Below are 13,099 nucleotides of genomic sequence, written 5' to 3'. Positions count from 1 at the left end.
GTGAGACCGAAATGTTACGAAAAGGTAACAGCGAGTTTACATTGCAATTTCGGTAGGACCGATTACGCAAACTCGGTGAGACCGATTTTGGTAATAGATCCATATAGAGAGATTGCAATCCAATCTCGGTGAGACCGATTTGCCTAGGGTTTGTGGCAGTGGCTATGACATCTGAACTCGGTGGCGCCGGATAGAAAGAATCGGTGGGGCCGAGTTTGACTTTTGGTTTAGGTCATATGTGGATGTGAGAAAATAGTTGAGGGCTTTGGAGTATATCACTAAGCGTAAACAAGGTTAGATAACAGAGATACACCTACTGGCCAGAGCAAACAAAAGAAACCATAAGAGTACCAAGACTGGGATGACATGTAGAGCGAGTACTAAGTACCACATTGGATATAGACATGTTCCCAAAGGTAAAGATGTGCAATAAATTTAAGGATTTCCTTCCCATAGATGTTTGCTCCCCTGAATCTAGCATGGGATACTGGGAGAAGATAGGGAACAGAAAATCAAAGCAAAATCAGAGCTCAAAGGAAATAAAAAGAGCTAATGCAAACGAGCAAATATGAACATGTCTTTCCCCTCTTGAAGACATGTGACTTCTCTCCTCTTGAACACCAAGCATCTGGGGTCCTTGATGATTACTCTTTCTTCCCTTGAGTATTCTCTCCCCCTATAAATATGATTAAGCTTTGATGTGATCTCTCTCTCCCCCTTTGACATCAATTTCCAAGAAGGGTTCTTATGGATTTTTGTCATGATGGGTTTGGTTCTTGAGTCACAGAACAAAGCAGCAAGTTGAATGGGATGCCGGTCAAGGACAAGATTCATTGAGTGGAGCTGGATCAAAAAGAATGCAGAAACAAGTGGCAAGATGTCTTTCCTGTAGTGAAATCGGTGACACCGAGTTGTATGGTTCGGTTGTACCGAAAGCATCAGCCCAGTGAGACCGAGTTCATCGCAGAGAAAACAGTTGTCACCTCGGCTCACTAGACAGGTAAGATCTCACAAGGATTTGCAAGGAATTAACTGAAAGATTTCCAATGAATTGGATGCAAGGAATGCAGAACAGAAAATAAAAGAGAAGAAACTAAAAAGGAGTCTAGATGAAGTTTTTTTTGAAGAGAGAAACAAATATGCATGAGACAGATGCAAGAGCACAGAAAAGAACACAAGAGAACTTCATCTAGAATTGATCGGTGACAAAGTCACCTATGTTAGAGTATATTGACTTAGGAGTCAAGTGAGATCACTTGATCATAGGTCATACTCATCGTTTAAGCTCAAAATGGGGTTACCATTTTTCGTTTAAGCTTTTTGATGTATTCACATCTTTTCGAGTTGCTTTGACTCATGACTTGGAGTAAATCTTCTCTAAGATGGAATAACATACCTTGGGTGGTGGCGTTGATCATGATCATGTAGTTGAACTTGTGTGGGTTTCTCAAGGTTGATGTAGCTCATCAAGAGTTGGGAGCACCACTTGGAGTTTGAGTTCATCTACCTACATGGGTTAGTTCTTGCAAGGAAGAGCACTTGTATATCCAAAATGACAATCATGAAACTGAACATAAAATTTGTCAAAGGATATGTTTGAATGGTTGTGTGCTTCCTTGTCTTCATCCACCCTTGTGTAGGGACTTGGTGATATATAAATTGCTCAAGATGTGAGTGAGTTTCAATCTCATAGATTTAGATTCATCCAAGTACCTACACGGGTTAGATAACATGCAAGATGCAAATATGTCCAAGACATAAGATAGTCAACATAAGAGAAATATCAAGGATTAGTCATAGGCTCATGCCTTGCATGTATCAAATGGAGTTCTTACTCCAAGTTTGAAGCATCAATGATGTTCAATTCACATCTTAACCTGCAAAACACTTTCTCATCAAGTGGTTTTGTGAATATATCAGCTAACTGCTTTTCGGTGCGAACATGCTTAGGATTAATGTCCCCTTTGGCAACATGATCTCGAATGAAATGATGACGAACTTCAATATGCTTAGTTCGAGAATGTTGCACGGGATTGTGAGCAATCTTAATAGAACTTTCATTGTCACAAAGTAATGGAACATGTTTCACAGATATCCCATAATCTTTAAGAGTTTGGGTCATCCAAAATAATTGAGCACAACATGATCCAGCGGCAATGTATTCCGCTTCGGCGGTGTATAAGGATACCGAGTTTTGTTTCTTGAAAGACCAAGACACAAGAGATCTACCAAGAAATTTACAAGTACCCGAAGTGGACTTTCTATCAACCTTGTCACCGGCATAGTCCGAGTCGGAGTAGCCAACAAGATCGAAGGAGGCCCTCTTTGGATACCAAATGCCAAAATTTGGTGTATGGATTAAGTATCTCACTATCCTTTTCATGGCCTTAAGATGACATTTTTTAGGAGCGGCTTGATATCGTGCACACATGCACACACTTAGCATAATATCGGGACGTGAAGCACATAGATATAACAATGAACCAATCATAGAACGATAAACCTTTTGATCAACCGGTTCACCATCTTTGGTTAAATCAAGATGTCCACTAGCAGGCATGGGTGTAGTCATACCTTTGCATTCTTGCATATTGAACTTCTTAAATAAGTCCTTGGTGTACTTCGTTTGAGAGACAAAGGTACCTTCCTTAGTTTGTTTGATTTGCAAACCAAGAAAAAATTTGAGTTCACTCATCACTGACATCTCAAACTTCTCCTACATTAGCTTTCCAAACTTTACACTAAAATGAGGGTTAGTTGATCCAAATATAATATCATCGACATAAATTTGGCACACAAATAGTTCTCCATTAACCCTTTTAGTAAAAAGAGTAGAATCTATTTTTCCAATTTCAAAGCTTTCAATAAGGAATTTGGTCAAGCATTTATACCATGCTCTAGGAGCTTGTTTAAGACCATAAAGAGCTTTGTGAAGTTTGTAAACATGATTAGGTTTCTTAGGATTGACAAATCCGGGAGGTTGCTTAACATAAACTTCCTCCTCTATTTCACCATTTAGAAAAGCACTTTTAATGTCCATTTGGTACAAGGTGATATCATGATTATTAGCATAGGCATGTAAGATGCGAATGGACTCAAGTCTAGCAACGGGGGCATATGTCTCACCATAGTCCATACCTTCGACTGGAGTGTAGCCTTGGGCGACGAGACGTGCTTTGTTGCGAACTACTTGTCCATCTTCATCTTGCTTGTTGCGAAACACCCATTTTATACCGATGATGTTGTGGTTGTTGTCGGGCTTCTCAACTAATGTCCAAACTTGATTTCTCTCAAAGTTGTGTAGCTCTTCATGCATGGCATTTATCCAATCCGGATCTTCCAAAGCTTCTTCAACCTTCATAGGTTCAATGCTAGAGATGAATGAATAGTGTTCACAAAAGTTAGCTAAACGAGTTTTTGAGCGAGTGATTCTCCTGGTTTGGATATCATTGTAGATTTGCTCGACGGGATGATCTTTAGCAATTCTTGCTCGAACTCGTGAAAGCTTTTGCATGGATCTTGGTTGAACATCTTCTTCATCTTGGCCTTCTTCGTTGTTAACGTTGTCATTCTCTTGTCGTGGTGGAGAAGGAGGTTGTTGGCGTTCATCTTGATGCACTTCCTCGTTTTCTTCATTTTGGTGTGTCCCAATTGTGGATGCTTCCGTATCAACTCTTGGTTCACCTTGTCGTGAGGTAGAAGCTTCACCTACGTTGGACGAATCTTGCCAATGGACAAGTCTTGGATTGCTTCTGAAGGGTCTTTGTCTCCTACATTAATTGGCAATTGCTCTACTTGCGAGCCGTTAGATTCATCAAACTTCACATCTACCGTTTCTTCAACCTTTCGGGTGAAATTATTGTAGACACGGTATGTGTGAGAGTTTGAGCCATAACCAAGTAGGAAACCTTCATGAGACTTAGGAGCAAATTTAGAACGACGACGCTTATCAAGAATGCAGCACTTTGAGCCGAATACTCGAAAGTATCCAACTTGTGGTTTGTTACCGGTGAGGAGCTCGTATGTCGTCTTGCCGAGTAGCTTGTGAAGATACAAGCGATTTGTTGCATGACAAGCTGTCTCAACTGCTTCCGCCCAAAAGTGCTTTGGCGTCTTGTACTCATCAAGTATCGTTCTCGCCATTTCGATGAGTGTCCGGTTCTTCGTCTCAACAACTCCATTCTGTTGAGGTGTGTACGTAGCCGAAAACTCATGTGAAATCCCTTCTTCGTCAAGAAAGGTGTCCACATTTGCGTTCTTGAACTCCATTCCATTGTTTCTGCGAACCTTCTTGATTTTCACTTCAAATTGATTTTGGGCCTTCCTAGCGAAGTTTTTGAAGATCTTTTGGACCTGCGATTTATCATCGAGAAAGAACACCCATGTAAATCTTGAAAAATCATCAACTGTACCTAGGCCAAAAGAATTTCCACCGAGACTTTTGTAAGCGTTAGGACCAAAAAGATCCATGTGAAGTAGCTCGAGTGGCCTCCTTGTGGTCATGATGTTCTTCATGGGATGCCTTCCTCCAACCTGTTTACCTGCTTGACAAGCGCTGCAAAGTCTATCCTTATCAAATATGACATCATTAACGCCAAGGATATGATTTCCTTTAATAAGCTTGTCAAGGTTTCGCATACCAACATGACCTAATCATCTATGACATAACCAACCTTTAGAGGATTTAGCAATTAAGCAAGTTCTAGGTTGAGCCTTTTTAGTGAAATCAACAATGTAAAGATCACCTCTGCGTATACCGATAAAGACTATTTTATGATTATCTCTACGAAACACTTGGCAATCTACTTCAGTAAATAGGACATTGAAACTGAAATCAGCAAGTCTAGATACTGAAAGTAAATTGTAGCCAAGAGATTCAACAAGCATGACATTTTGTATGGAGCTATCATGTGAGATGGTCACCTTACCTAGGCCAACCACCTTACCCTTTGAGTTATCACCAAAGGTGACATACTTTCGAGGGTCGTCGTTTTCAGCAAGCTCACGGAACATATCTTTATCTCCGGTCATATCTTTATCCAAAAGCTCAGTCACTACTTCCAGGAGTGTTCGATCACGGTGGCTTTCGAAGTACCACTAAATGACATTATAAACAACGGCGATGCCACGGGCTAGAATGCCAAATGGGCCATCGAGCTCCTTCCATTTGATATTACATACAAACCACGCCGAGCTATTAAATCCCAAGTACTGGCTGACTTCATCACCGAATGGACAGTGGCCGAACTCTCTAAAGAGTACGGCACATATTCCAATTGGGTTATGTATTTCTATGGCTCCAAAATGCTGGCAGGGCTAGGGGTGGCCATCGTTTTAACGTCACCTACTGGAGACGTCATTCAGTACATACTCCAAATACTATACACAGACTCCAACAACGCAGCCGAGTACGAGGCCTTATTGCATGGTCTCCGGATGGCTGTCTCCATGGGCATACAATGCCTAGAAGTGTGCGGGGACTCAAACCTTGCAATATCTCAAATAAATGGAGACTTCGACGCCAAAGATCCAAAGATGGCAGCTTATTGTAATGCCGTCATAAAAATGTCAGCCCGGTTCGAGGGGCTCGAGTTCCATCATGTGGCTCGAGAAAGTAATCAAGCGGCGAACGTTCTTGCTCGTATCGGCGCTAAGCGCGACCCCGTCCCACATAATATCTTTCTGGAAAGGCTTTTTAAGCCATCCATGGTGTGGCAGGGGAAAACGACAACACTAGCCCGGATCCGAATATAACCCCAGATTCCTAAAACACTGACATCATCGGAGGCTCAGCCACCGAAATAACACCGTCGGCGCATCTCATCATGGTAGTCATTGCCCCATGGACCGAACCCTTCATGGCCTACCTTAACAGGAAGGAGCTTCCCGATGATCAGAATGAGGCCCGCTGCATTGTCCGGCGTTCGAAGGCCTACAAGGTTCATGATGGAGAGCTCTATAACAAAAGCGCTACGGGAGTTCTTCAATGATGTATCTCCGAGGAAGAGGGGCGACAGCTCTTGGCTGAAATTCACGCCGGACTCGGCGGTCACCACGCCGCAGCTCGGGCCCTTGTTAGCAAGGCCTTCCGTACAGGGTTTTATTGGCCGACGGCCCGAGCAAATGCACAGGACCTTGTCCAACGTTGCGTCAGATGCCAAATCTTTGCCAACCAAAGCCATATGCCCCCCACTGCCTTACAAACAATCCCCATCACTTGGCCTTTTGCGATCTGGGGACTCGATATGGTCGGACCCCTTAAAGGAGGAAGCCATAAGAGAAAGTATCTGCTGGTCATGGTGGATTAATTCACTAAGTGGATAGAGGCCAAACCAGTCGAAGCGGGGCCGGTAATAGATTTCATATCGGGCGTGGTGCACCGTTATGGTGTCCCACATAGCATAATCACCGATAATGGCTCTAATTTCATAGCCGATGAAGTGAAAACATGGTGTGCTAATCTAGGCATTAAGCTCAATTACGCCTCTGTCTATCACCCCCAGACAAACGTTCAAGTCGAACGGGCTAATGGTCTTATTATGAGCGACATCAAACCTAGACAAGTGCGGTCTTCGAAAGAATTAGAAAAGCACTGGGTGGAGGAACTTGACTCCGTACTCTGGGGGCTGTGGACCACGCCCAACCGCACTACTAGATATACACCTTTCTTCATGGTGTACAGTGCAGAAGCAGTGTTACCCTGCGATATTATTCATGAATCACCTCGAGTGCGCATGTACAAAGGGAGAGAAGCCGAGCTTGATCGGCAGGACAGCTTAGATGCCCTGGAGGAGGAGCGCGACGTTGCAAAAGCCCGTTCCGCATTTTGTCAACAGCAGGCTCGCAGGTATCAAAGCAGAGAAGTGCGGGCCAAGACTTATAACGTTGGTGAACTCGTTCTACGCCTGTCGGAGAAGAAAAAGGACAAACTCAAGCCCAAGTGGGAGGGTCCCTTCATCATTGACGAAGTTCTCACCGGAGGAGCGTACCGCCTGCGTGATGCGTCAGACAATTACCTGGAGCCGAAACCCTGGAACGCGGCCAGACTCCGACGATTTTATGCCTAGCACCGAACTCTGTGTTGATCTCCTTCCTCCTGTTATTAACGTTATTTTTCTCTCTCTCTTTTCATTTTTTATCTTTTTTCATTTTGCTCTTTAGCCCTACGGCTTTAGTACGGCTAGACCGTCCTCCCCTAATGCGTACCACAACACATATGTACACTCATTATACCTGGGGGCTTCTCGTAAAGAAGCTTGCTATTATTCTTCGAGCATCAATCTCACCACATATGCATTTTTCCATATTTACCTTTTCTTCGCCATTATATGCATCGATATGACTTAAGTTTTGGCCAAGCTGGGTTGCTTGGCTGTTGTGCTTATGCCTTACGTTCCCGTTAGTTCGACTAGGGCATAAAGGGAGCACCTCTGCGATTGTTACTACCAGGTCATCCGGATGTGTACCTCAGACTGGGTGAAGCCGAAAGCTAGCATTCTTAAGGGAATATTCGGTCGGCGAATTAAAGACATTTCCGCATTCACTCCATTGTGAAACCCCAGAAGTTACTTACTCTCTGATTTTTTCAATCACAGTTCGGACAAGCACATTAAATGCATGCACACCCAGGAAAGGAACCCTTAACGGAACTATTCTCTCTGGAGGATGTTTCTTACATAATGTAATATAACATAACTAGCCGGATACACATTGTCTGTTCAAGGAACTATGACCCCTACGCCTGGTTCCCATGACTACCCCGGTATATTCTACCGTTAGGGTATTCGAAAACACTCCGCACCTTCGGGTCCAGAGGTCGAAGCGAAAAGGTCGGCCATGGCAATTGTTTTTATTATCCATCTAGAAGGAAAATACATAGTCACTTAGGACTTAAAAACTTCCTCCTCTATACCGTCCAACAGGCGGTCTAATTTACAATCCTGTTGAGAGTATCTAGCAGCCACCTCCACTTGGCCATATACTAAACTAACGGGAATTTCTTCCCCATTTGACCCTAGCGGTCCAACCCGGGCCATGTGATTCGGATCCAGCTTGGGATATTGTGTTTTTACCATGGCCCAGGCCTCTCGCGCACCCTCTCGGCAGGCCGATATCTTCCATAGTCAGATACGCCGCCGTGCTCCTTTGAATAGCTCTACAAGATTCTCCATACTCCCTGGAGGGGAGTCGGATGGCCATAAGGCCTTGGCTACACTCCGCATTGCCTGCCGAGCTTGCTCGTGCAACTGCGACAACCCTTGCAAAAGATCACTCAATGATCCGGACACCTCCTCTTTGGGACGGCCCGTCAATACACCTGCAATCACAGCTATATCAGCTACTTTTACTTCCAAACTGTTATAAGGTAAATACGGCCACATACTGAATATGCTGCCTCGCAGTTCTTTGTTCTTCTTCACGGAGTCGGTTAGCTGGGCCCACACATCCTTCAGCTCTTCGCCAAGCTGGGTGGTTGCATCTTGGAGTTTGTTTTTCTCCTGTCTGACACGGGTCAAAACCCGCTCGCCTGCGGCCTGCAGTCTTTTCGACTCTTTTTCCTCCAATTGATCCGATGACCCTGTTATGAGATAAAGCCAAAGTGTTAACATGGTCGCTATGCAATAATTGTTTCTCAATGGAGGGAAATATCACCGGAAGACGCCGCTTTGGATTTTTCCAGTTCGACGGTCGTTGCGTTTAACTGCGTCCGACACTTTTCTAGCTCTTGGGCTAGCACGTCGTTCTTCTGCGATAGAACCTGGTCATGCAACGATCCTCAAATCAGTTGTCCCAACTACTTTAAGTCTCGGGGGCTACTGGCATATGGTTATCATAGTCAGACAAAGTAAACTTACCTGCACATCTTTTAAATGCTAGTTTGTGGCTCTGTTAAGCCCATCTCGAGCAGCTCGGATATATGCATCAGCCGAGCTGAAGGCGTTAAATGCTTCTTCTGAAAAGCCAGGGTCTTGTAAAACGGCCCTGCGGCGCCGATGATTCATGGCGTTCTCCACTTCCGAGTTGGTGACGGATACATCATCCGAATCCTCGGCTGGAGGACAGTCCAACGTCACCCCCGCATCAGCCCCGGTCTTCACGACAGGATCTGGATCCTGGCTGCATGAAGTATGACCGGCAGGACCCCCGAATATAGTCCGGCACACCTTTTTCCTTATGCGGGGTAAACGGAAAGGTCACAGTTGGATGTGACTGTCAAGGTGCATATTTGCAAATTCATACCTCTTTGATGAAGGCTCGGTCGTATCTTCATTTGCCTGGTATGGGGGACGCTCTCTTCGGAGATGCCCCCGGGGCAGTATGGCGCACCGAACACCTCCCCTTTTGAGCACAGGACAGTGTGGTGGGTAAGGAGGAATGAGAAAACTCTCTTGACAAGGTATCTCCAAATTAATTACATGTGAAGCAGGAAGGAGGCTGGGGTAATCGGCGATGATGGGTATATCCGTTCCGTCATAGCTCATTTGATAGAATACTCCATCCTCGAGCTCCACAAATATGTCCAGATCTTCCTCATATCCGGGGTCAAGATCCCGATTGCGATTCTCTGGATGAGGGGCAGGGTCATGGATCCCCTCGACAGCCTTTCGCCATTCGTGTTATAAGAGGATAAGATACTGCCTACCAAGAATGATTCAGGGACAAGAGTAAAATAGTGGAGCTGAAGCTTACCCAGCTGGGAGGATTATACATGGAAAATCCGTCTCGATATTGGAGACGGGTGAACTCCTCCGTCTCCCCTTTATACAACTTGGCCAGTATTTTGGCCAGGGCGGCGGGAGTCTTCGGGCCCTTCCGACCATAGCGTGAGGCGTCGTCTTCCCCGTTATAATGCCACATGTGCAGCCCTCTGTATTGGAGTGGCTGGACCCCCCATGTTATAGAGATCGCCATTACCTCGACTATTGACAATCCGGACTGGGCAAGCATCTTAATCTTGCCCAATAGCAGGCTGACCTCTGCACTATCCTCTTCCTTGAGGCTCCGAGGACGCCAGCTATGGTGTTTCTTCAGCGGAGCATTTGAAAACTCAGGAGGCCCTTGCGGACGGGGTCGGGTAGAGCGACGTCGTCGATGTAGAACCATTCGGAAGGCCACTCTTCAGGAGCTTTCTGCGGCGTGCCGGACAGGTATCCGGTCCCGACGATGCGCCACACTTCGGCTCCTCCCACTTCAAAAATCGACCCACCTTGATTGCGAGGGACGAGGCAGAACAGTCTTCTCCATAAATCGAAATGGGCCTCGCAGCACAGGAATAGCTCGCATAGAGCGACGTAACCCGCAATATGACGGATAGAGGTGGGAGTGAGACTATGCAGTTGGAGGCCGTAATACTCCAGCAGATGATTTCTACTACACAACCTTCTTATTGTAGACGTTGTTGGGCCTCCAAGTGCAGAGGTTTGTAGGATAGTAGCAAATTTCCCTCAAGTGGATGACCTAAGGTTTATCAATCCGTAGGAGGCGTAGGATGAAGATGGTCTCTCTCAAGCAACCCCGCAACCAAATAACAAAGAGTCTCTTGTGTGCCCAACACACCCAATACAATGGTAAATTGTATAGGTGCACTAGTTCGGCGAAGAGATGGTGATACAAGTGGTATATGGATGGTAGATATAGGTTTTTGTAATATGAAAATATAAAAACAGCAAGGTAACTAATGATAAAAGTGAGCACAAACGGTATTGCAATGCGTTGAAACAAGGCCTAGGGTTCATACTTTCACTAGTGCAAGTTCTCTCAACAATAATAACATAATTGGATCACATAACTATCCCTCAACATGCAACAAAGAGTCACTCCAAAGTCACTAATAGCGGAGAACAAACAAAGAGATTATGGTAGGGTACGAAACCACATCAAAGTTATTCTTTCCAATCAATCCGTTGGGCTATTCCTATAAGTGTCACAAACAGCCCTAGAGTTCATACTAGAATAACACCTTAAGACACAAATCAACCAAAACCCTAATGTCACCTAGATACTCCAATGTCACCTCAAGTATCCGTGGGTATGATTATACGATATGCATCACACAATCTCATATTCATCTATTCAACCAACACAAAGAACTTCAAAGAGTGCCACAAAGATTCTACCGGAGAGTCAAGACGAAAACGTGTGCCAACCCCTATGCATAGATTCCCAAGGTCACGGAACCCGCAAGTTGATCACCAAAACATACATCAAGTGGATCAATAGAATACCCCATTGTCACCACGGATATCCCACGCAAGACATACATCAAGTGTTCTCAAATCCTTAAAGACTCAATCAGATAAGATAACTTCAAAGGGAAAATTCAATCCATTACAAGAGAGTAGAGGGGGAGAAACATCATAAGATCCAACTACAATAGAAAAGCTTGCGATACATCAAGATCGTACCACCTCAAGAAGACGAGAGAGAGAGTGAGAGAGATCAAACACATAGCTACTGGTACATACCCTCAGCCCCGAGGGAGAACTACTCCCTCCTCGTCATGGAGAGCACCGGGATGATGAAGATGGCCACTAGAGAGGGATTCCCCCTCCGGCAGGGTGCCGGAACGTGTCTATATTGGTTTTCGGTGGCTACGGAGGTTTCTAGCGGCGGAACTCCCAATCTATTGTCGTCTCGAAGTGTTTAGGGTATATGGGTATATATGGGAGGAAGAAGTACGTCGGTGGATCTTCGGGCTGTCCACGAGGCAGGGGGCGCGCCCCCACCCTCGTGGGCAGCCCGGGACTCTCCTGGTCCATCTCCGATACTCCTTGGGCTTCTTCTGGTCCAAAAATAAGTTCCGTGAAGTTTCAGGTCAATTGGACTCCATTTGATTTTCCTTGTCCGCGATACTCTAAAACAAGGAAAAACAGAAACTGGCACTTGGCTCTGGGTTAATAGGTTACTCCCAAAAAATAATATAAAAGTGTATAATAAAGTCCATAAACATCCAGAACAAATAATATAATAGCATGGAGCAATCAAAAATTATAGATACATTGGAGACGTATCAGCATCCCCAAGCATAATTCTTGCTCGTCCTCGAGTAGGTAAATGATAAAAACAGAATTTTTGATGTGGAACGCTACCTAACATATTTATCCATGTAATTCTCTTTATTGTGGCAAGAATATTCAGATCCATAAGATTCAAGACAAAAGTTTAATATTGACATAATAATAATAATATTTCAAGCATACTAATTAAGCAATTATGTCTTCTCAAAATAACATGGCCAAAGAAAGCTATACCTACAAAATCATATAGTCTGGCTATGCTCCATCTTCACCACACAATGTATTTAAATCATGCACAACCCCGATGACAAGCCAAGCAATTGTTTCATACTTTTGATGTTCTCAAACTTTTTCAATCTTCACGCAATACATGAGCGTGAGCCATGGACATAGCACAATAGGTGGAATAGAATGGTGGTTGTGGAGAAGACAAAAAGGAGAAGATAGTCTCACATCGACTAGGCGTATCAACGGGCTATGGAGATGCCCATCAATAGATATCAATGCGAGTGAGTAGGGATTGCCATGCAACGGATGCACTAGAGCTATAAATGTATGAAAGCTCAACAAAAGAAACTAAGTGGGTGTGCATCCAACTTGCTTGCTCACGAAGACCTAGGGCACTTGAGGAGGCCCATTGTTGGAATATACAAGCCAAGTTCTATAATGAAAATTTCCCACTAGTATATGAAGGTGACAAAACAAGAGACTCTCTATCATGAAGATCATGGTTCTACTTTGAAGAACAAGTGTGGAAAAAGGATAGTAGCATTGTCCCTTTTTTTTATTTGGCCTTCCCTTTTTTTGCCTTTCTATTTTTTTGGCCTTTTTTTGGGACAATGCTCTATTAATGATGATCATCACACTTCTATTTATTTACAACTCAATGATTACAACTCGATACTAGAACAAAGTATGACTCTATATGAATGCCTTCGGTGGTGTACCGGGATGTGCAATGACTCATAAGTGACATGTATGAAAGAATTATGAACGGTGGCTTTGCCACAAATACAATGTCAACTACATGATCATGCAAAACAATATGACAATGATGGAGCGTGTCATAGTAAACGGAACGG

Source organism: Triticum urartu, chromosome 5A (genome assembly GCF_056163025.1).
Source record: "Triticum urartu cultivar PI428250 chromosome 5A, HENAU_Tu73, whole genome shotgun sequence".
Lineage (NCBI taxonomy): Eukaryota > Viridiplantae > Streptophyta > Magnoliopsida > Poales > Poaceae > Triticum > Triticum urartu.
The sequence above is the reverse complement of the archived record's forward strand: the minus strand, read 5'-3'. Positions refer to the sequence as shown.